The sequence below is a fragment of the Sceloporus occidentalis genome, unplaced genomic scaffold (assembly GCF_023333645.1).
Source record: "Sceloporus occidentalis isolate IW3139 unplaced genomic scaffold, rSceOcc1.0.p SCAF_167, whole genome shotgun sequence".
NCBI lineage: Eukaryota > Metazoa > Chordata > Lepidosauria > Squamata > Phrynosomatidae > Sceloporus > Sceloporus occidentalis.
In genome coordinates this window covers 1561022-1585675 of record NW_028317147.1, presented here as the reverse complement: position 1 = coordinate 1585675, position 24654 = coordinate 1561022, and the positions used below count along the sequence as shown (strand labels likewise).

The window sequence follows — 24654 nt, the reverse complement described above, 5'->3', positions numbered from 1 at the left end:
ACTGCCCTTCACTTACGCTGAGGCTTCTATGAAGCTGCAGTGCAAGTGCCTGTCAGCAACGGAGGTTCACAAAACACCAGGGAGTCGAGAGAGAGGCAGAGCGGTGTATGGGAGGGGGCAGGAGTCAGAGGGGTGTATGGGAGCCACCCTCCCATACACCACTCTGGCTCCTCCCCCTCCCATACGCCACTCTGCCTCTCTACCCGGCTCCCTGGTATCTTGTGAACCTCTGTTGCTGACAGGAGGCAGAGTGGAGTATGGGAGGGAGGAGGAGGCAGAGTGGAGCATGGGAGGGGGGAGGAGGCAGAGTGGTGTATGGGAGGGGGGAGGAGGCAGAGTGGTGTATGGGAGGGGGGAGGAGGCAGAGTGGTGTATGGGAGGGGGGAGGAGGCAGAGTGGTGTATGGGAGGGGGGGAGGACGCAGAGTGGTGTATGGGAGGGGGAGGAGGCAGAGTGGTGTATGGGAGGAGGCAGAGTGGTGTATGGGAGGGGGGAGGAGGCAGAGTGGTGTATGGGAGGGGGGGGAGGAGGCAGAGTGGTGTATGGGAGGGGGGAGGAGGCAGAGTGGTGTATGGGAGGGGGGAGGAGGCAGAGTGGTGTATGGGTGAGTTATAGTGGTGTATGGGGGGTATAATGAATTTCAGGATAGCAGAGTGGTGTATGGGGGTGTAATGAATTTCAGGGAGGCAGAATGGCATATCTGGGGGCGTTAGAGTGGTGTATAGGGGGAGGTAGAGTGGTGTATGGGGGGTATAATGAATTTCAGAGTGGCATATCTGGGGGAGGCAGAGTGGTGAATCAGGGAGTATAATGAATTTCAGGGTGGTGCAGGGCATTTATGGGGAGCGGAGTGGCATATCAGGGTGCACAGTGGCATATTGGAAGTTATAAGGCATATAGGGGGTATAAGGCATATCGATATTAGGCATATCGGGGGCACAGTGTAATCTCTGGCATATAAGAGGTATAAGGCATATATGGGGCAGAGTGGCAAGCTGGGGGTCAGATGTGCATAACTGGGGGCAGTTTGGTAAATAAAAGAAAATATAAACAAGGCTTTTTTCTCATAGTTTTTATTAAATATGAAAAATAGTTAACATATGAATTAATATTTACTAATAACTTTGTATTAAAACCTAGTTTGAGAAACACTGTGTTTGGGTTCTTGTAGCTTTTATTATTATGTCAGTAAAATAAGAAGGTGAATAGAGAGAGGCCATTGCAATAAAGAGATGAAAGTGTAAATTGTACGTTTTTTATTACATTATTTTAAATTTTAAAAAAATTGCATTTTTTTATCCGATTAATCGAAAAAATAATCGGCCAACTAATCGATTATTAAAATAATCGTTAGTTGCAGCCCTAAGATAGTCCCCCTTCTGCTGTCTCTGATTAAGAAATATAAATAATGCCTCGTTTGCTGTTCGTACTTTAGTCTGTAAAATGTCATGTATCATCATAGTAGCAGAAATGTTACCATGTTAGTAAAAAAAAAAAAAAATTTAATTTCAATTATTTATATGAGAGCAAAGGTATCTGCAAGAAAGCCGACTAAATGTAAGCTCTGGCTTATCTGGTTTGCCCATAAGAACTTATTATCCTGGGGGGCAAAGACACGGCTACTATTATCCCTGCATATCTCAGTGTGTGGCCCCTCTGGGTGCTGTGGCCCCTCTGGCTGCTTTGGCCCAGGGCAGGTGCCTCTTGTCCTGTGAGAAAGACATCCCTGATGTGGACTACCATGATGTCTGTCCAAAACATAAAAACTTTGTGATCCTTCACAAACTTTACCCATAATGTTGCTTCGAATTTAGCCTTATTTTCAAGATTCTCAGTCTGTAGATACACAGAACAGTACAGAAGATTTTACTTTCCAACCTAAGATGCTTACCTCGATTTACAGGGTAAGCAAAACAAATGGCCATCTTCATCTCCTTGAAGGGTTAGTCTAATGTCCATATAGCCTACGCAAAGGTGAATGCATATTAAAGTACTTTATTTAGCATTTATGTCTATTAAAAGAAAATGCTGAACGGCCCCTTCTCTGCTTGCCTTCTCACCGGTTTTGAATGGTGGTAAGTTGCCAATCACTAGCCCTTCCATTGGTTGTCATTTGGAGTAGTGTCTGTGCATACACACAGGGGGATCTCATTAAACCTCCTGGATCTATTTTGCGAGCCAGCTGGTTGGCTGTGAGCATCTGTGCATGCGTAGTTCTGAGCAACTGAACACTTGGGAGCGGGGGGCGGGCGAATGCATGTAGGTGGGATATCAAATGATAAATATGACATGCGAGGGTGGTAGGTAAGTGGAAGAGCTGTCCAACAGAAGTGGTAAAGGTTAATACAGTGAGGGATTTTATACATGCATATGGCTATCCTGAATGTAACATGAATCTAAGGACTGATAAGAGTCTGCAGGAGGGGAAACGAATTTGTCATTGGTAATTTACATGGTACAGCTTCCTTCCTTATTCCTAAATAACAGAAGGCGATTCTTGTTTTTAGAAAATGTATTGAGTTTGCAGATACTAAAAACAATTTGTCATATTGAAAAATGCTATTATATTTAACCTCCGTTTGAAATATTTTTCATTCTGCATTAATGAATGTAAAAAAGACGGAATTAAAGACTGTTCCAATCATCGTTGGATCTCTTCATCCCTTATCCGAGCGGCTTGGCTTTAACGCAGTTACTTGACAGATCATTTGGCTGCAGTGAATTGCCGCTCTGTGCCGCCTGGATGGGTGGAGTAGAATGGATGGGACAGGTTGCCATGACAACACTATTACAGACCTTTGAAAAATTCCCCAAAATCAAGTAATATCACATATCCATCAGCTGAGAGTATTCTGATAGTTTGTATGCAGACACACATACTCAGTGATTCTGGGATAAGTGAAGGCCACTGTAAGAATTCTCATACCACTCATCTGACCATTACCTTAAGAAAGAGTATGATGTCATATCGTAGCCCCCTTAATATTTTCTAACTCATTCTGGTGTGGGGGTATCTGATGGTAGAGCAGATGTCCACCTCTAATTTCCTACCCCACCCATCCAAGATGGGCGCTTGTAGTTGGTTGAGAGCAGCCAAACCCCTAGTGTACCCAGCACTACTGCTTTGCATGTCCGATTATGCAATAAGATGTTTTGCAGCATATTTTAAAGTGAACTTTTAAATTGGCCTTTTGAATAAGTTGTGTTATTTAGAGGGCATCAGAATAAATAAAAAAAACTTATTTCAGGAAATCTGATTTAAAAGTCTTGGTTCCCTCCCAGGTAATAAAAGATACGGAGCGCCCCACTAAAAATAGAACAGTGTTGTCAATCTATTCTCACCCCTGCAACATTGCATTGCAAGGCAGACGCTTTTTACAATATATATATATATATATATATATATATATATATATATATACCGTATTGGCTCGAATATAGGCCGCACTTTTTCCCCCCACTTTAAAGACTATATTCGGGGTCTATCGCCCGACAGGCAGCGGGGTTAGGATACAGATCCCCCACAGCGGTGCAGGGGACCTGCATCCTACTCCCCGATACGCTCAGACACCCTCCCCTGCCAGCACTTCCCACGGGGGGGGGTGCCGGCACGGGAGGTTGTCTGAGCGCATCGTGCGGACCGTCCGCACGATGCGTTTTACCTCTGACCCCCCCCCCCCCCCCCCCCGACTTACCGGAGCAGACTCCGGCACATGAAGTTGTATACGCGTATTGCATAGATGTCCCCCGCTGGCCCCGCAAGACACCCGGGAGTCTGCTCTGGTAAGTCGGGGGGGGGGGCAGAGGAGGACAGTGGCAGCATATTCCGGGGGGGGGGGGGGGACAGTGGCAGCATATCTCAGGGAGGGAGGACAGTGGCAGCATATCTCGGGGGGGAGGAGGACAGTGGTAGCATATCTCGGGGGGGGGGGGACAGTGGCAGCATATCTCGGGGGGGGGACAGTGGTAGCATATCTCGGGGAGGGAGGACAGTGGCAGCATATCATGGGGGGGGAGACAGAGTGGCAGCATGTTTTTTTGGTGCTTTTTTTAAAGAAAAAAACTTTTTCTTTAAAAAAGCACCAAACTTTTAGGGTGTGGCCTATATATGGGGGCGGCCTATATCCGAGCCAATACGATATATATATATATATATATATATATATATATATATATATATATATATATATATATATATATATATGAATCTTGAATATAAACAGAGAGCGCAGTGCTTTATAACGCAGACATCACATCTTGGATGGTGTTATGATGTAATCCTCTTATTGCCCCAGCCAAACAGACAGTATATATTGGCATATAATATTTAGTCTGCCGGTAATGAGTTAGCAAGGCCTGTGAATAGTGTGCGGCACAGGTTTCAGCCGCTGCCGCTTGAAATCTATTTTTATAGGTTGCATCATCCCTACTGCAGAACACAGGAGTCTACAGGGATTCACTGTTCTTTTTACTTGTCTTTGCAAAGAAAGGTTCTTTTGATGTCATAATTGATACCTACGGCTTTTTCTTTTTTTAATATTAAAATGAAGAAATGATTGAAAGCAGCTAAATAGGTCTAGCATCTAATAAACCCACCCTTAATTATTGTATTAAAACAGTGTGTGTGTGTTGGGGAACCTCAATATTTGTTTTCTCCCAAATAAGATGTATACAAAACCTTAATATATTCATTTTTTCAAGATCTATCAGTAATACGTTTATCCTTTTCATTTTAAAATCAGCAGTCATTAGTTCCTAAATGTCATAGTCTTTGCAGAGGTGTTAGTTTTTTTAGTTATCCCAATAGTTGTAACATCCGTTCATGTTTTTTTTTTCATGCAAATGAACCAAAAACCATCCAGACGAATGTTTTGGTTCCTTTTGGTCCATTTCCTGCCAGTAAGTTTCTGACAAAAATGAGATAAAATTATTCCTGACTCCCACATTTACTCTCTCACACTCTCTCTGACACTCGCTTTCTCATACTCACATGCTCATTCTCTTTGAATGTCTCCCTACTTTCTGTGCCGACCGCTTCCGTGTCTCACGGCTCCACCATTTTGGAAGAAGTTCACACAAAATTATCATAGCCCAAAATGGCAGAGCTTCTGGTGACTTCCTCCCCCCAATCCTCCAATCGGGAGAGGACATCTCAGGAAGCTCCGCTTTTTTGGTGGGAGTTTATACAGGGTTACTTTAGGGCAATATGACGGACGTCCTCTACCCTGACCCTCCAATGGAGATCGACAATGTCACTGGAAGCTCCACTATTTTGGGAGGTTATGTCCGCAGAGATGGGGATGAAGAGAGAAAAGAGAAGAACAAGAAGGTGCGAGACACGGAATCAGAGTGAAAGAGCCCACAAACTTCGGATGGAAATTCATAACTTTTTGCTTTGTTTTTGTCTGTTTCATGGGGGATCTGGCCTTGTTTTCGGAGACAGGTACGATTAATTTGTTAAATTTGCAATTTGTGCGAATACGAAAGCAAGTCATGTTCAAGGGGTTGTTATACAACAAAGTATTAGTGTTATTGTTGCTCTCCAAGAACCAGTTGAACCATCAAAGACAAACACATCTTGTAAAAGTAACATAGACACCTTTCCAATGTGTGTTGTGCACCTCTCTGGGACTGGTTGGGTTTGTGTAAAATGTGTGTTGTGCACCTCTCTGGGACTGGTTGGGTTTGTGTAAAATGTGTGTTGTGCACCTCTCTGGGACTGGTTGGGTTTGTGTACAATGTGTATTGTGCACCTCTCTGGGACTGGTTGGGTTTGTGCACAATGTGTGTTGTTCACCTCTCTGGGACTGGTTGGGTTTGTGTACAATGTGTATTGTGCACCTCTCTGGGACTGGTTGGGTTTGTGCACAATGTGTGTTGTTCACCTCTCTGGGACTGGTTGGGTTTGTGCACAATGTGTATTGTGCACCTCTCTGGGACTGGTTGGGTTTGTGTACAATGTGTATTGTGCACCTCTCTGGGACTGGTTGGGTTTGTGTACAGTGTGTGTTGTGCACCTCTCTGGGACTGGTTGGGTTTGTGCACAGTGTGTGTTGTTCACCTCTCTGGGACTGGTTGGGTTTGTGTACAATGTGTATTGTGCACCTCTCTGGGACTGGTTGGGTTTGTGTACAATGTGTATTGTGCACCTCTCTGGGACTGGTTGGGTTTGTGTACAATGTGTATTGTGCACCTCTCTGGGACTGGTTGGGTTTGTGTACAATGTGTGTTGTGCACCTTTCAGGGACGGATTGGGCTCATCACAGAGGCTTAGATGTAATTTAAGCAAGTGTTGCTTTACTTAGACAGTGTAGATAAGTGAAACAGCCTCCCAGCAAAAGTAGTAGCGGTTAATACAGCAGGGGAATGTAAACATACCAGGGGCCAGGCATATGGCTATCCTGAATCTAAGAAGAGACCAAGGACTGATTAAGGTTGGATAGTGACAACAATTTTATACTGTATATGACCATTCTAATACTTTTAATGGCATGAGTAACTTATTTATTTTCCCATTTAAAAAAAAAATAAAGTATCTATTGAGGAATGAAAAACTATAGTCATGCAATTAAGTTCTTAGTAGATTGTCATTTATGTGGGAGTATAGTATCCTCATTGTAGTTTGTCTGTCAATAGTGTCATTCGGGTGCAGCTAGGATTAGCCCAAAATAATAGTGCATTATATGAACTGTAGAGAGGATGTTTCATCAGCACGTCTCTTTTAAGAGAGTACCATAAGTATGAGGATCATATTCAACAACACGCTACTTGTAAAATGTGTGCATTGTCATTGATATTAGTGCATCCCTCGAATAATCGATTCCTGTTACCTGCAGCGTTGAGCTAAAAAAAAACAAAAAACAATGGTTATCAGGTCGGATTAAAATAGATGATTAAAAAAAAATAAAAAATCTAATTTATTTCAATGAAATGCTTTTGGAAGAAAATCTATCTAAAGATAGTTTTCTTTTTCCGATACAATATAGTTCAAAGGCTGTTCAGCATGAAATAGTGCTAAGTTATATTTTGTTTAACCACTTTACTTAATAAACATTGACGTTTAAGCAAATACAAAAATATGTATGCTATATAATAAACAATTCAAGTCGTTTTCCAAATATGAGTGATTAACCTATTAAACAAATATTTAGTTCTGATATAGCTGCTTTACTAATCTTCATCTGGTTGCAAATATTAAAGATTATAAACTACCATCAAGAATGAGTCTTTACTTTTAAAAATCATGACTTCAATCGAGTCTTACTGACTGGTGGTTTAAATTGACTTGATTTAAATCAAATCCACCCTGGTTGTTATTCACTAGTCATTTTACAGGGGACATTGCAAAGAGTTTTGCTCCCTAGTGAAAAGCATTCATATTTGTTGCCCGTGATTATGTCAGCAGGTGTCGGCTGGGCCATGTATCGTGTGTGATTGTTAACCACTTTCAATTAACATCTCCCAAGAGAATTCTCCTTATGCGAGTGTTTTCCATTGGTGACTGCACACAAACCAGCAATACAGAAGAGTGCAGAATGCAAAAAGCATAAAAAAATTCCTGATGTCAAATCTACATTTTTGTTTTCGTCAGTGACTTTCTCATGTTGCGTCATCTTTTTGTGTCCTGAAGTATAAAACATCCACTGAAATGCGGTGAAGGCTCCTGCGTGTAAGGATTTATTAGGGGTACAAACTATGTTCCTTGTACATGTGACCAGAGGCATATTCTTGCCTAGGCCGGTATGTCCAGGGGATGGCGATAGTCCCCCTGATACAAAACAGGGAGGCAGATTGCCCCCTTGAACGATGAAGCCATTGTCCTGCTGTACAATGCTGTCCTCAACCAGCCTATTTACGCCATGGAGGCTCGGCACAGCCTCCACAGACTACCTTCAAAGGCTCTGCGTGCCTTAAACACATGGGACGCCAGGATATGACGAAATGCGTTTCTTAAAAGCATGCAGCACCATTTATTGTATTTTGGGTGCCAACCACGGAGGGGTAGCTGGGTGCACCCAATGTGAGTATGTCTCTGCTTGCGACCAGCAGTTTGCATGTAAGTCGAACATCATCTTGTTGCCTTCACTGTGCATAATGGAACGAGAATAACAGCGAGCTGGCCCCGCATAATGGCTAGATAAACCAACCACCTTCCAAGCCATCTCTTCACATTACCAGTTCTTCGGGGCAGTTCGTTATGACGCATAGTGAATGTAAACTCAGATTCGGTTGCGTATATACAGGGGAGGGCTGGCAGCCTAAGGCCTGGGGGGCAAGTCTAGTCAAGTGGCCCGTTGCGCCACGGAATCAGCCCATCTTTTCCTGATTTTCTAACGCATATTGATGTAATGTGATGGGACTGGGAGTAAAAAAAAATATGTTTAATACATTAAAAAACAGCTAATCTTTGTAACAAAATAAAATTTAAATATGGAAAAATTGGACCCTAGGCATTTCCTTGGGCCCCTGTCTGTAATTATCCCCAGAGTCCCTTTGTCCTTCATTCACTAAGCCACACCTCTGTTTTACTTACTCCCGGTAGTTCAGGTATAGATCAAATAAACAACACATGTAAACAGCACGTGCATGTATAGATCAACTGAATAAGAAATACAAACTCTGTATTTGCAGGTATACATAAATAATGTATGCAAACATAGCATAGCAGAATAACACACAAACCCAGCTTTGCAGGTACAGATCAACTGGAAATCACATAACAACTAAGCATTAAAGGTATAGATAAAACCCCCTAAATTACAGGCATAGATCACAGGATGCACACCCCCAAAGCCAGCCCTGGTGTCCACACTGCCCACATAGAACCCAACTAGCACCAAGATAACATTAACAAATTACAGTCCAGAGTGAGCCAACTTTGTCCCCAAACAGCCCAGGGTGAGCCAATTTTGTCCCCAAACAGCCTGCCCTGACACCAGTACAAGCTCTGCAACACCACATCACAGCCACATCGGCTGCAATGGCATTTCAGTGTGCCGGCCAGTTCGGCCGGCCTACCGCGAATGCTGCGGGCGTTAAAGGCGGCCCTGGTGTGGCCCAATCGGCCGCTTAAATGGGCGGCCGCGCGGCCGTTTAATGTAGATTCAGGGCGGCCTGGGGGGCAATTGCCCCCCGGCCCAGCCCTCCCCTGCGTATATACCTCTTAACTATTTCCCTACTAATGTATATTCATAGTCTTATACATCTTTCCATGATGTTTTCCTTATAGCAAGTATTTCTTTGTCAACTTAGAACCTGAAGGGTTCTTCTTTGGTCTGTGATGATGGTTTAATTTTCTCCCATCCAAGTGCTATTTTGGTTTTAGTCTTTGATTCCCTTATGCATTTCAGTTCTTGCTCTAGGCATTTGTGGATCTCTTCCCTTGTTTGCTCTAGCCTCGTATGTATAGAATGAATGTCTTTATCCTCTGAGGATAGATGTCTGCATCGTTTTTGGCAAACTCGTGTGCAGGTAAAATCCACAAAATCAGCACGTGGCACTTTGTGAAAATGCTCAAAATACAAACTGCAAATACCAATGAATTCTACAAGAACTGACTGTGTTTGGATGTATATTAGATAGAAAAAAGCTTTTCATTTGTGTATAATTGTTATTAAATTAATGGATCTTTTATAACCTGTGTTTTGTAAATGTTCCAAATTTTTTTAGCATGGATCAACAAAATCCCCAGTCCACATTTGGGAACACGTTGCTTTTCAAGCAGACGAAGGTCAGTGTAGGGTATTATTATTCAGTGTATTGTTTAAACTGGATGCTTGCAGTTTTATTTCTTTTGGGTTCTTAAGATGCTGTAAATACGTGCGGAAAGTGTTCCCATTGATATCAGCGGGTGAGCTTTCCTGCCATTGATTGGCTGCTGAAACAAGGGTTGTCAGACCATGGAGGAGGAGGGCAGCAGCAGGTAATTACTTTATTTTTTTTTGCAAGAATGCTTTAATATGCGTTCTTGCTTAACGGTACTGTAAACAGTCCCTTTAACTGCAAGCTATAGTTGCTCGAAAGAGGCCAGAATAATGAACACAGATTTGCAGAGATAGAGAAGCATTTCTGCTGCTCTTTCTCCGCGAATCTATCTGCACTATTCTGTCCTCTCAACGCCAAAGGGCGGAGCCACGAGTACAGCCTCTTCCCTGTTTCTCCAATTGGAGAGGATGTGCCCGGAGACTCGGCACTTTTTTAGGAGTTCACCAGGAGGCCAGGTTTATGGAGAAGCAGATGAAAAAAGAAGCGAAGCAAGGAGACAGGGAGAGTATGGGTACATCGGGCAAGAGAGAGGGTGAATGCGCCTGTGTGAGAACTTGAATGAGGGTGACAACGGATTTTATTTTTACAAATCTGTTTGTCTTTGAAATTACAATTACAAGGAATTGGAACGGCTTCCTGAGGGGATTGGGAAAGGAAAAAGATTTCCTGCCATCAGCAAATAGTTGTTGGTTGCGCGCCACCCTCCCGTTTCCTTCCCTATATACCAACAAAACCCCTTAGCGTTCAGTATATGCATTTGAACCCGTTAGGACTATTCACGATTTTTGTGTATGTTCTCTAGATTGTAAACTCTTTTGAGCAGGGCCCTCCTCACCTGTTGCTTCTGTAAGTCAAATTGTATTGATATATATATTACTTGTCTACCTGTTGTACAGCACTATGGAATAAGATGGCGCTATATCAAACAATAAGTAATTAGTATCCCAAAGCTTGGCTTCTGTTAATACATTCAGATAATATGGATGCCACCTGTTGCATCCTATTTGTGTGAAAAGGAAGTCATAGACCAGGATACTGGTGAGGAAAGCAGCAGTGACAGGGTGTGATGGCTTCTAACAGACATATCCGGATAATACATTCAACAATTGTCATTTTGCGGCATTTTCTCGGGAATTCTAAATCCCCTCAGAACGCGGCACTTTGTGAAAATGCTCAAAATACAAACTGCAAATACCAATGAATTCTACAAGAACTGACTGTGTTTGGATGTATATTAGATAGAAAAAAGCTTTTCATTTGTGTATAATTGTTATTAAATTAATGGATCTTTTATAACCTGTGTTTTGTAAATGTTCCAAATTTTTTTAGCATGGATCAACAAAATCCCCAGTCCACATTTGGGAACACGTTGCTTTTCAAGCAGACGAAGGTCAGTGTAGGGTATTATTATTCAGTGTATTGTTTAAACTGGATGCTTGCAGTTTTATTTCTTTTGGGTTCTTAAGATGCTGTAAATACGTGCGGAAAGTGTTCCCATTGATATCAGCGGGTGAGCTTTCCTGCCATTGATTGGCTGCTGAAACAAGGGTTGTCAGACCATGGAGGAGGAGGGCAGCAGCAGGTAATTACTTTATTTTTTTTTGCAAGAATGCTTTAATATGCGTTCTTGCTTAACGGTACTGTAAACAGTCCCTTTAACTGCAAGCTATAGTTGCTCGAAAGAGGCCAGAATAATGAACACAGATTTGCAGAGATAGAGAAGCATTTCTGCTGCTCTTTCTCCGCGAATCTATCTGCACTATTCTGTCCTCTCAACGCCAAAGGGCGGAGCCACGAGTACAGCCTCTTCCCTGTTTCTCCAATTGGAGAGGATGTGCCCGGAGACTCGGCACTTTTTTAGGAGTTCACCAGGAGGCCAGGTTTATGGAGAAGCAGATGAAAAAAGAAGCGAAGCAAGGAGACAGGGAGAGTATGGGTACATTGGGCAAGAGAGAGGGTGAATGCGCCTGTGTGAGAACTTGAATGAGGGTGACAACGGATTTTATTTCCGAATGTAAACAACCCTCTGAATTTTGTCCAAACCAAAAGGGCAGGAAACTACATTTGTTGTCCAAAATTAGTTTTTTGGTCTAGTTGCACTAAGTATAATTATTTTAGCTTGAGCCAGCTTGTCTCCCCGCTGTTTCAGCCTGTATTGAACAGACTGCACTTTGACAGACAAGCTGTGACTTTGTGACGAGTGGATGACCTTCACCAACAGTCTAGGAAAGTACTTGTGAGATTGTTCCTCCCGCAGATATAGTTTATTCTAACGATGGAATTTTTGGAACTCTGCAGATTGCACTTGGGTTATTTCAAACCTATGAAAACCAACTTTCTATCTGAGAGAGTCTACTTTCTGTCTATTGAGCTGGTAGAATGGTTTAAATCAGTCGCGGACAACCGGTCACTCTGTGCATATTGTCAAAAAACTATACTCCAAGTCCCCCTGTTTTATATGACTCGGCCTATCTGAATAAACAAAATAATGTTGCTCTCGCAGCCTGCCTTTTTACTTGAAGAACCATCTCTCTACACTGAGATGATTGACACCTGTTAGGAAACCATGGGGGGGCAGTCATTGTGTTTTTAGTATCATGATGGACTTCAGTGACATACCTCAGGGGTTTATTGTTTGACGACTGGCTTTCAATCTGGATGTTGCTACATCTTAAATATTCGAATATTTTACTTGATATCAGTGACAATTTTTTTAGAGATTGAGATCCATGCAGACCTGGTCGTGTTATTCCTTACATTTTGCTTGTATTGTTATCTGCCCTCTCTTTCAGGTCTGAGAGAGATGAAATTGATCTTTGTTTTCATCACACGCCAAGGTCAGGAAGTAATTGCAGCCTATGTAAAATTCATTGAGCTGTGTTTGACATTATGATGGGGAAAAAACTTACATCATTTCCATTTTAGTTATAGAAGCAGGTGTAGGCTGCTTTAAGCACAGACGGTACCGTGTGAAGATTGTGCTATTTCAGGGACATCTTTTAAGATAGTAGACTCATATATATATATATATATATATATATATATATATATCATGGGGCGTGAAGCTTTAGCTGTAAAATACTAAAGCACTAATTGATATTTCAAATGTCACACGCCGGCAAATGGGGCTCTACAAATAATCCTGGACTTTGGTTCCCATCCCCCAGTCAGAACTTCCATACCCCCAGCCTTTCACATACTCAGATGGTAATGAGAGTTATAGTCAGACAATAACTCAGTCAGCTATTGTACTCCATAACAATGGGAGAAGGCTTATTGAGTGTGACAAAAGCTCTAGTCAAACAGAAAATGGAGATCTGCTCTTGGCAGCCCCTAGATTTGGAAATATTTCTAATGCGTTATTTCATTTTTTTTGTTATGATACCATATTTTGCAAACCTTGTAGAAAAATAAATATCCTGTGTATCCCCTTTCTGACACCATTCTTCTTCATGTGTTCTTTTAGCGCCAACTAGCAATGTGCTTTTATTGCGGATATGTTTGACCTAGTTTGCATTTTATTGCCTTTCCTAAAAAAATATATAACATCTGAGTGAAATGCATCTGCATATATACATACACTATACAACCTCTACTTTTCACAACTGATTAAGCAACTTATCCCGTATTTCACATGCAGTTCGGGATAAATAACGTATGAGTGACGGTGTTTGTGCATTTACTTAAGAAATGAATAGATATATTAAATATGGCATGTAGATGAGCAAGCGCCCTCTTTCTAGGAGAAGAGGAGTAATTAGGAAGTCTGACCTATTAATGATAAATGATCATATGGGGTGGGTGCGCATAGTGCAGCAGAAGAAACCCTTATTATTGAGAAGGGATGAAGGCTACGGCGTCCATGTTTTCCACTGGAATACCTGTAAAGCTTTGTGGCTGACACATTGTAGGTTGGACCGGTTTGGCTAGTGCCTTTTTCGTGATGGCCGCTGGTATTTGAGAACTTCTTGTATCTGTTTTGCCCGTTTTGGGGCCTCTAAATGTAACAGGCAGGTCGATCACAAATCTGTTTGTCTTTGAAATTACAATTACAAGGAATTGGAACGGCTTCCTGAGGGGATTGGGAAAGGAAAAAGATTTCCTGCCATCAGCAAATAGTTGTTGGTTGCGCGCCACCCTCCCGTTTCCTTCCCTATATACCAACAAAACCCCTTAGCGTTCAGTATATGCATTTGAACCCGTTAGGACTATTCACGATTTTTGTGTATGTTCTCTAGATTGTAAACTCTTTTGAGCAGGGCCCTCCTCACCTGTTGCTTCTGTAAGTCAAATTGTATTGATATATATATTACTTGTCTACCTGTTGTACAGCACTATGGAATAAGATGGCGCTATATCAAACAATAAGTAATTAGTATCCCAAAGCTTGGCTTCTGTTAATACATTCAGATAATATGGATGCCACCTGTTGCATCCTATTTGTGTGAAAAGGAAGTCATAGACCAGGATACTGGTGAGGAAAGCAGCAGTGACAGGGTGTGATGGCTTCTAACAGACATATCCGGATAATACATTCAACAATTGTCATTTTGCGGCATTTTCTCGGGAATTCTAAATCCCCTCAGAACGCGGCACTTTATCCTCCGGTGCACGCCTAGCTGCTTTTTAGCATCCTCTTTCGAGTGGCGGCTTTATGAGGGATCCCCACCTCCTATAAAGCCTTTGAAATGACAGGGACACCGGGGCAGGCACATTAAGAGCTGTGGCACTCCGCTTTCATGCTTGGCAGCATTAATTGTAATTAAGTAGGAGGCCCCGATTTAGCTGCATTCGTCGTCGTCCCCCCCAAAAAATCCAAATGCGGTAAGAGCGGAACACCTTGCAAATGTCTCGGCGTGTCCGGCACCCGCTGCTGAGGTAAAATAAGCCCTCTCTGCAGCCATGATATGATGGAGGATTTTATTTTGTGGGTCTGTGGGAGTGAGTCAGAGAGGTGACATAAGCAAGGTAAGAGATTAACCTTTTCGCTGCTGAAGGGCATGCACGGCTTGTGTGCTGTGGCAATGCAGTGTCATAGCATGGGTGTGCCATAGCGAAGGCAAGCGGCGGGCTGGCAGCGGCAGCAGCCCCTTTTTATTTGGAGCGTTTGTCACCCAGGGCTCCCCGTATCGTTACTTTGACTTCATTGGAACGGCCGGAATCCCCTCCTTCACGGACTGTCCTTTTTTTTTTTTTTTTACCTTAACGCTGGAAAGAGTTAAGAACGTGAGGGGGCGATCCTGGAGGAATGTGCCTTTCATGTGAGTTGAATATTTCAGAATATGAGGAGAGAGAAGACTAGAGGGCTTGGTCTGCTTACTGTTACGTCCGTAGCCCCGCGCACCCCGTGTCTCCGCACGTTAGGAGGCACACTGCAGTCACTTGGTTTTTCGGCAGGAAGCAGCAATGCCGTTCCCTTCCTAAGAGGAATTTATTTCTTATTTAGAAAAGGAAGCCTTCTCGCTGCCCAGGAAATGGCTTTCCTTGTGCGTTGCTATGCCAACTGCCTGCAGCCATGGTCCTCCAAAGTAAGCACAATAATGTCATTATATTGGCGTATTAGCGAGGAGGGGGTTATCGTGTGTGTGTCTGTGTGCGTTTGTGCGGTAAGGAAGGTTTCGGGACGTGATAATCTAATGTGAGAGGGATGGACATCAAGAAATGAAACGTCCATCAATGTCACACGGCCGTGATTAATTGCGCAAACTTGGTTAGTTGAGCGTAGCTGGGATGTGCTGGTCACTGCTCGGTCTGCATCGTTAGCGTCCATGGAGGAGGTTCTTATCCACACACTGCCCGAGCCCCCACCCCCCCTTTTCCCACACAAACACACGCACATTCCCACATTCATACACACACATTCATGCATGCACACTCACACACACTGTCACACATACATGCGTGTCGCTCCGAGAGCTGTGTCCGAACACCTGCATGTGGAATCGGATTGGCTGCCTTCTCAGCGCTGCCTCCCACTCCGAATAATCCAATACAGTATTAAAGCCTTTTTGGAGAAGACTCTGTGGGCGGTCAGCCATTTTAGATTTTTTTTCCCACCCCTATCCCCCCCCCCCCCGTCAGTTCCAATCTCCCCCCACCTCGTCTCTTTTTTTTCTTTTCCTGCTATTCTTCAGTTTGTGGTCGAGCTCCGATAGAATGCTGGCTGTTGTGGGGTTTCGGTAGTCGCTGTGCATGCTGACATGTAAAACATGGAGACAGATGCCGCTGCAAGGACCGCTTTACTGCATTCCACGCTCCGAGCCTTTTCGCTGCTCTCCATCGGCTGGATGTAGCACCTTCTCTCCGGTGTTCTTGAGATATTTTTCCTCCCCTGCGTGTCTGTGGATGTGATCTCGCTGTCCTTCAGAAATGCACACATGATGCTCACGATCACTCCCGCTTCTGTTGCCTCATTATGAAACCTCTTGCTTTCTCATCCAGCCATGGAGTTATGGGGCAGCAGGAAAAGCATTCTGTGAGTATTCATATAGGTTCTATCATTCATTCTATTATATCATTCATATCAGATCTATCTATTATACCATTATACCATTATATTACATCATTAATTCCATTATATCATTTATATCAGATCTATCATTCATTATATTATGAGTTCTGCTGGAATACCTTTAATGCATCTCTGCTTCCAACAAGTTGTGGAGTAAAGGGCAGTGAAGTGACACAATTTCCATTTGTGCTTTTTAGTCTTTGCTGTGATACTTGGCTCTTGTGATCTGCTAATGGTAGCTGCCGGTACGTGTTGCATGTCAGCGTTTGGCGTATTCAATTCATTTTGGAAACATCACTTTTTAAATGCAGAAAATGTTATAGCTCTTTAGGGACAAAATGATTGTAATTGTTTGTGAAGATAAGAAATACAGAAAATTGTCTCAGAGCCACAGTTTAAATGTCTAATGGAATGATGTCATACGTTTTTATTTTGTCATGGGTTCAAGTCCTGTTTAAAAAAAAAAAAAAAAAAAAAAAGCGAGATTTTTTTTTTCTTCCTCGATGCTGCTAATTGTGGGTTTCTATGGCGATGAGAGGAAAATCACAGAGCTTGCAGAGAAGTGGCACCTTCTACATGCATCTGCCTCACTTAACCTTTTAATTGCCATATACATTATTTTCAGTGCTGCAGGCATTTAACCTGTGTGTTTGCCATCAACTGCCGGAGGACAGCTGATTAAATAGATCATGGCTCCTGGCTGCAAAGGGGTTAATTAGATTGTTCTCTTGCGTTATAATTGATCCCATGAGTCAGCTCCACATTTGTCACACAATAATCCCCGTTTGCAGCCACGTTTTGTTAGAAACACGGACATAAGCAAGTCGTCAAAGCGCAAACCTGATCGGCCCGAACGCATTAAACTGGTTGGTTGGCAACGTAGCTCGTTGAATATAGGGAGCCGACATTTAGATTTGGCTTCATTCACTTTTTGTGAGCTGGATGAAACGCTCCACGGACGCCGGCCTTTTACTGAGTATACTTTGCTAACGGCAGAGCCATGTGGCTATATGATATAAACACGTAGTATACACGTGTGTATTGTGTGCGTTTTATATCGCTTCAGGCCCCGTTGCTTTGTCAATATCCGTTTGTTTGGATTTCACCTTTAAATATCTAAATAGTCCACAAGGAAATACGCCTTCAAACCAATACTTGTCACTGTCTGCTTTGGTGGTAGAGCAGTGTTATGGCGGCTGATGCTCCGCGTTGAAGATGTGGTGATGTGGTCTGTCCTGCTTCTCTCTTATTTGAGGGGTTTACATGGTTACCTAGACAGATTGATCCCACCCCAAGTCACGTTATGAACCCTGCTTGCTGGGAAGACAGCTTAAGACGGCTTAAGGCTAGTAAAGGGCTCGTAAAATAATGCCGAATCCTGGCCTTGAAGATCTGGGATCCGACGCAGACGTGCCGGTTCCTAAACACAGCGGCCCTTTCTTTTCTGGTTGTGATAATGCCACCTGCTGCTTCTCGCCTGGAGATGAGATTCTGGTTGCTAAGGAGGTAGTGTTGCCGAGGCAGGTGTGATACCGGCACCCCATCGCAAAGTGCGGTCGTTCTAAAGCCACGCAGAAAAATACTGTTTAGAGTATGTTAAATATATTATGCACCTTATTTTATTCTTCTTATTGGTAGCATAAGAACCAGATACGTACTGCTGGAGAAGGGAATTAGGTTTACTACGGGAAAGATTGCCACAGAGATGTGCTTTCAACTCGTTGACTTCATTATGAGCTGCTGCTGCTGCAGGCAGACTTGGCTTGCCCTGTATCATGCATAGTTAAATTGTACTGGTCTCTCCAAAGTCTTGGCACCCATTAAGTTATGCATTATACCGGGGCAGCTAAGCTTTGAAACATGGCCTTTTGGAACGAATAGTGAAGCAAGGGAGCTGAAACTATCCCTCATCACTAACGACTCTTGTTATAAAAATATTCTTTAAGAAAAACTGTATTTCAATGAAATTTGAAATGAGGCATCACGTATAAAACATTTTGTTGCAAAGAAATGGCCCTTTTCGTAGCAATAAACTCTTCTGGAGTGTGTAAAGGTATCGGTAACTTTTGGAGGGGAATTTCTTTCTCTTGGTGAAAGCCAAGTATGTATAATTCCTTAAAAACCAAATACCGCTCTTTGTTTTATTAGGGAGAAGAATTTACTTCAGGTTAAGGTTTTGGATGCTACCTGGAGCAGCTCTCCCAGGGGGCCGGTTCTGTTAAAAATATTGATCTGTACATTATGTGTTTTTGCTGCCATTGTCGCGAATGGATCCACCTCTAACATGCTATATGGAGCGCGCAAACAAACCAGATCCCGGAACAACTCCGGCGAAACCCCAGTCCTGGGCACATCGACATTAAAACGCTCTCTTATGTCCCGCTGGCTGGAGGGTCGTAGACTCGCTGACATTAGGGGCTCTCTGTGTGTGAGGGGCCACCCCCGCTGATCAGCCGCCTGTGATAATCCACCAAGTATAAAGAATATACCAGATATAGGCCTCATTTATCGGTGAATATCCAGAATGCACAATTGGTGTCAGGCCGTATGCTTCTTCCTCTGTGTATTAATGGTTATTGGTTGTAGTCTGGGGGGGGGGATTTCTTCTGTGTGCATGTTTGTGGGCAGTGGTGAAGTAGTGGGGGGTACGGGTTTTGGATAACTTGGCATTGCTGGGATTATTATTTGACCTGCGGGGTTTAAAACGCAGGGCACTTGATTTTATTCTTATTTCTAGAATTTTTAGTCTTTTTGAGTCTTGCAGGAATTTCATTGGGCGTTCACATTGTGTTTTGCGCGCGTAAATCAAACGGGGACCGTAATTAACCCCTTCAGTCCCAGGGGGTTTTGGTACCTTAAGTCCCGTAGCAATTACGCCGTTTTTGCAGTATGTCGGTTCAGCGATTATTCTCTTTTCCTGTAAATAGTGTACCCATGTAAACTATATATTGTTTTTTCAAGGAGAGAGAGGGTTTTTTATTAATACGCTGAGAAATCTAGTAAAAACTAGTGAAATTTTTAGAAAAAAACCTAATTTAAAAAAATATATATTTTCCCCTCTGAATCCTGAAACAAAATTAGGTAAAGTGGCGGGAAATCGCCTCCAAATTTATCAACTCAGGTGTCCTGATTTCAAAAGTACCTCATTTATATAGAATTTCCATAGAGTAACATTTGTGTCCTTTTACCGTGCCACGGATGAGGAGCGTAATCTTTATTTATACAGCAAGCGAATCTTTGGAGCGCTGGTTAAAGTGTACGTGACCTTTTATTATAGATTTCTCTAATATCAGACGGCAGCCATAGCCTCGGCAGGGAGAACTCCGCAAGCATTCAGCCATCGATGGAAGAAATATTCTCACGCTGACATTAGTTTACAAACTTAAAAAATGGTAATTTAGAAATTCGTTTTTGCTTTTTATCTGCTGTCTGGGCGATATCAAGAGCAGGATGACTTGCGGGCAGGAGTTTTTGCACATCCCTGCTTGAGCACAGGTTATTCAGTCTGAATGATTAGCTCGCTACTGAAGTGCTTTGGCAAACTGAATTTTTGGACACCAGATATATCTCCTGGTGTTGATCAGACTTTAAACATTGTCTTTACCTACATGAAATTGGAACTCCAATCCCGTGTGTTTCCGCAACTCATATTCTGCTTTTCTAATTTATTGCATGACCAAACGTCTTTGTTTAAGAGGATTTTTACGGCCGTATCATTGCATGTGTCGTTAATCGCTTTGCGAATGATATACAGCCCTGACGGTGTTTTGGATGATGACTGTTTTAGCTGGGGAAATAGCAGCTTTCAGCTGGTACCGGAACGCTGCCTGCCTCGTTGCCTAGCAACACATTAAAGTTCTTATAACCGCTGACAAGTTACAGTGAGAATTAAGTGGGACAAATTAAACGGGGATTGCTTGTACATCCGCAACAAGGGAACTTGTGAGCGCTGTTTAATTCCCATCCTGTTCGCGTCAGCCGTTTTACCGCTAATGTGTAGAGAATCACACCACCTTTGATCAAAAGAAGTCTTTTCTATACATAAATTCATCTAATTATGTGTCAAACAAATAAAATGATTTGTCTCTTTTTTGCGTTGGATGGGGGAGGGGGGCAGCTGTTTTGATCGCAGGGTAATAGGGCTGAATTACATTTTCTCAAGTGCTCCTTCTGAACGGTGCACGAGGTTAGCGCCCCTTCATTTCCATACACCGTAAACCTCTGCATCGCCAATATTCGCTTTTCAAAGCCAGACATTTCCAATATTAGCGGACGTTGGGGCCTAATTAATCTTTTTTTTTCCTGTTCCCAAACGGCAGTAACAGGCAATCCATGGCACGCCAATTGCTGTCAACTACAATTCCGGTTATGCTAGTGGCGGCGTTGAACACAGTGGAAATTAAACAAATGAAAGGCCGATTCCACACAGGATAAAATATATGGCAAGAGTTTGTTCTCTTATTATTCAGGACAAAATCCCACTTTGATGTTTTTGTTAACCTTTTCTTTTTATTGCATTGCAGTGTACTAAAGCATTATCTGTAGTACATGCTCATGAACATCATTACATGCAGAACTATCACAGGGGGGCAATGATTAAAAAATGGGGGAATGGTCTCCTGTGGATAACGCCCCAGCTTTAATGCTTCAGCAGCTCAATAGGTTAACAATATCATTGAAAGTCAGGGAGAGAGACCCTGTCCGGAGTCTCAGTCTACAGAACCTGTTAAAAGGCATATCATGGGGCAGAGTGGCATATAGGGGGTATAAGGCATTTCTGCAGGCAGAGTGGCATATAGGAGGGTATAAGGCATATCAGGGGGGCAGAGTGGCATATAGGGGGTATAAGGCATTTCTGGGGCACAGTGGCATATAGGAGGGTATAAGGCATGTCTGGGGCAGATGTGCATAACTGGGGTGGCAGGTTGGCAAATAAAAGGAAATAAAAACAAAAATTTTTTTTCTCAATCATAGTTTTTATTAAATATGAGAGAATAGTTTACATTAATTAATATTTACTAGTAAAACTTTCTTCCTTTATTCAGGCTTTCTTTTTTTCCTAAATTAATATTCTGCTTTTGGGGGGTCGTGTTATAATCGAGCAAATACGGTATTCTCCACTAATTTATGCATGTCTCACATATTCAGCTGAAACTTTGCCCTATATTTATTAATCGATGATCACAGCCCCTAACCAACTTATCAGTTAAGTCCTGTAAGTATTCCCGGCTCATACAAGCTTATTTTGGGGTCCCGTGCTGCCCCTTTGTGCAGATGCCATCCGCCATATGTAAGGGGGTTCTGGTTTATGTAAAAAGGTAAATCTAAACTGAATTGGTGGAGAAATTGAGGGGCCATGAATGTCCATCCGTTTCAGTATACACCCCCTGCAATATGTACCTAGCTTTCATCACGATGTACACTGCAGCCGTGGCATTAGCTAAAAGAATAATTCTGCCGCTGCTCAGCATAGCGATAAGTAATATCGTCCATATCATGGAGGACGCCGAGGCTTCTATTACATGGAATGGATTACTCATAGACGCTATGTGTCTGTATTGTAAGTTGAGACAAAGGGATATTTTGCAGCTTTAGGATTTACAAGCATTCTTTTCATGCTTACATCAGGCAACAATAGTTTAAAATGTCCTTTAGCAGTTAATCTTCCACAGGGAAGCAAGCCGGATAGAGGTATTATGTATAACACTTGGAAGACTTGCTTTAAAATCACTATAATACATGCCACCAGGGCTGTGAAGGTTTGCCCCCAAATGAAGCAGGCTGTGTTATTGTATCATTCACTATCGGAGGGCTGCCGTTGCGTGTTCATACCCTACACATGCTATACAATGTTCCTTAAGCCACCCGGGACTCTGCTAATCATTAACCCACAATTAGAGGCATTGTTGAAATAATTACTATGTGACTGGTGTCAGGCATAGAGAAATGTTCATTTAAGATGGCCAACCATAGCATTTTGTCTTGCCCTCATCTACTTCCTTGCTTTGGGTGGTGGGATTCTGTCATATGACATGCAGCTACTGACTGAGAGCGCGCGTTTCCGCAGAATGAATGGAGACTCGATGCAGTAATGGAAATGTTTATGTCAGGAAGGATCTCCAGCTATGTAAGACACATTGAACACACGGTAACTTGGACATAAACCCCGCTCATTCATTACACAACCCCTCTCATTCATTACACAACCCTGCCATTTAACACGTCCAAACCATATTGGTCAGTGGGATTTATTTTTTGTTGAGAAGGCGCTGGCTATTGATCTATTGTGAGCAGACTTTATTTTGGCTTTCGTTCATTTTTGTTTAAAGAGGTGAGCGCTGTTTAGACCTTTGAGCCGAGGCTGTTGGTGGTGGTTAATCATGGAGATCAAGCGCTTGAGGTCACCGATGAGATCTGGAGCAACCGGAATGTCCTTTTTTTAAATCTCATTCTAAAAAAGAAATGGATACATCACTGAGCTTTGTTATTTTACCAACACTTTGTGTCAAGTGTTGACAGATATTTCTGTGTAGGAGCCACGGAAGCAAATCTCTTTTTTCAATATTGTCTGTGATAATACACAGACTTGTCAACTTGAAAACATAGCGTGGCGATACACTGGGTGAAAATGTAAGTGTGTGTTAGAATGTGCGTGTGGCTTTGGAGAGGGTCCAGGATATATGGTCCTATGACAGTTTCCAGTGATCTGTCTCTGCTGGAAGCCCTGCTTGGCACAAGCTCCCGGCGAGAGGGAAAGCAGGGCGGAATGTTTAATTACTGTCTGCGACTGTATCCAGCTTCAAATAAAAAAAAGGAAATCTAGTTATTGCTTCTTTGATGTGAAAGCGGACAGCATCCCGGCTTCAGTGCCGCCGTGTTCGCAATTTAGGATGTGGTAGATTTTACCAAACGTTCAAATAAATATCATCTTCCAATAGTTCTCAGTAGAGTCCTTGAAACCGTTCAAGATAGGAGAAGAAAAGAAAAAATCATTTTGGGTCCGAAACCCTTTTGTGTCCACGCGTTCGTAGGCTTTGCCGTATCGGGTAAACCAATCCTGCGTGTCTAGAGATGTAAAGTTACTTTCTGGGGTATTAAAGCAAATTAATGGCAACTTAATTTTACATGGCAGCAGCAACTTGACTTTTGGAGAAGAAATGTATAAGCTGCTTCTAGTTGTAGACATAAAGAATTTTGGGACAAGATACACGAGTTTCATAAGTTTTCACAGTGAGGATACGGTACGCTGGAATCAAGGTTAACAGAAGGAAAACAGGTAAAAAAGTGGTGATTCTTCACGGATCCCTGAATTAAAATAGAATGGATGCGAGGTGGGGGATGTGGTACATTAAAAGTCCTTCTAACCTGGCCCTCGGGCCCCTGTCTACCAGCAGCAATGTTAACCTTAAGATCTATATAAATCCACCTCGACCAAATGTTCTCAAATCGCTCAGAACATCAAAATAAGTCTCCGTACCGCTTATTAATGTTCCAAAGATTCATTGCATCTTGATTAGTTTGCTTCTATTATAACTAAATATATGCATTATCCAGTTCCAACACCGCTTGGGCAAATCAGGGGTGAACATTCCAAGCAGTGGGGTCCGCGGGGCTTTTGGGAGAGGGATCTGCAGCCCCCAATTCAATCATCCCACCGAAGAAATGATAGGAGGTGATTCCCATAGGAGACATTCTGGTCTGAAGGCTGCCGGGTTACAACCCTGTCTGCTTCATGTTTCATGCTGTGTGATCATATTCCTGGTCGCACGATAAAGAATACGGCTAGTGGAACTTCCCGGGGCTTCGTAACACTATATAGGAACAACTTTCCGGGGAATCATTGACATTGTCTTTAAAGCTTTCAATAAATACTCAAATTAAGACAAATTGATGCTATTGGATTCCCATTCACGTCAGAGTGCCGGTGACTATGGATGTTAACAAGGTGCAGGGTGTAGGGGTCAAGGGTTGATTGATTTTTTCATAACACGCATACAGGGTTTTCACCTCCCCCTTTCATGTCAGCTTCCCATCAACAGTACCATTCACAAAAACCCTATGTCCTAGTGTTTATGCGTGTGTATGTGAATGTCTATGTACAGTATGATGTGTATATACACTGTATATATGTCACCTGATGTAAATAACATGGAGAAAGGCATCGCTGTCTTATTACTGTTTGGCAGTATTTGCGGTGAAGGAAGAATACTTGAGCTCAGGAAATTGATCAGTTTTTGCTGGCTCTGCCACAGGCTGCCACTGATCTCTGCTTCCAAGAATATACATTTTAAGCCATATATCAAATACAAGCGACGAAGAAATCAAAAGACAAACTAGACAGTTTTAACTAATAGCTTTGGCTAATGTATAGGTCTGGA

At 42.7% G+C, this 24654-nt stretch overlaps 1 protein-coding gene across 3 annotated transcripts in view; it reads left to right on the top strand.

The window, feature by feature from the left end:
* LOC149279409 (rap guanine nucleotide exchange factor 2-like) overlaps positions 1–24654 on the top strand; it is a 138123-nt gene that overhangs the window by 78934 nt on the left and 34535 nt on the right. The gene's annotated exons all lie outside the window — the stretch shown is intronic.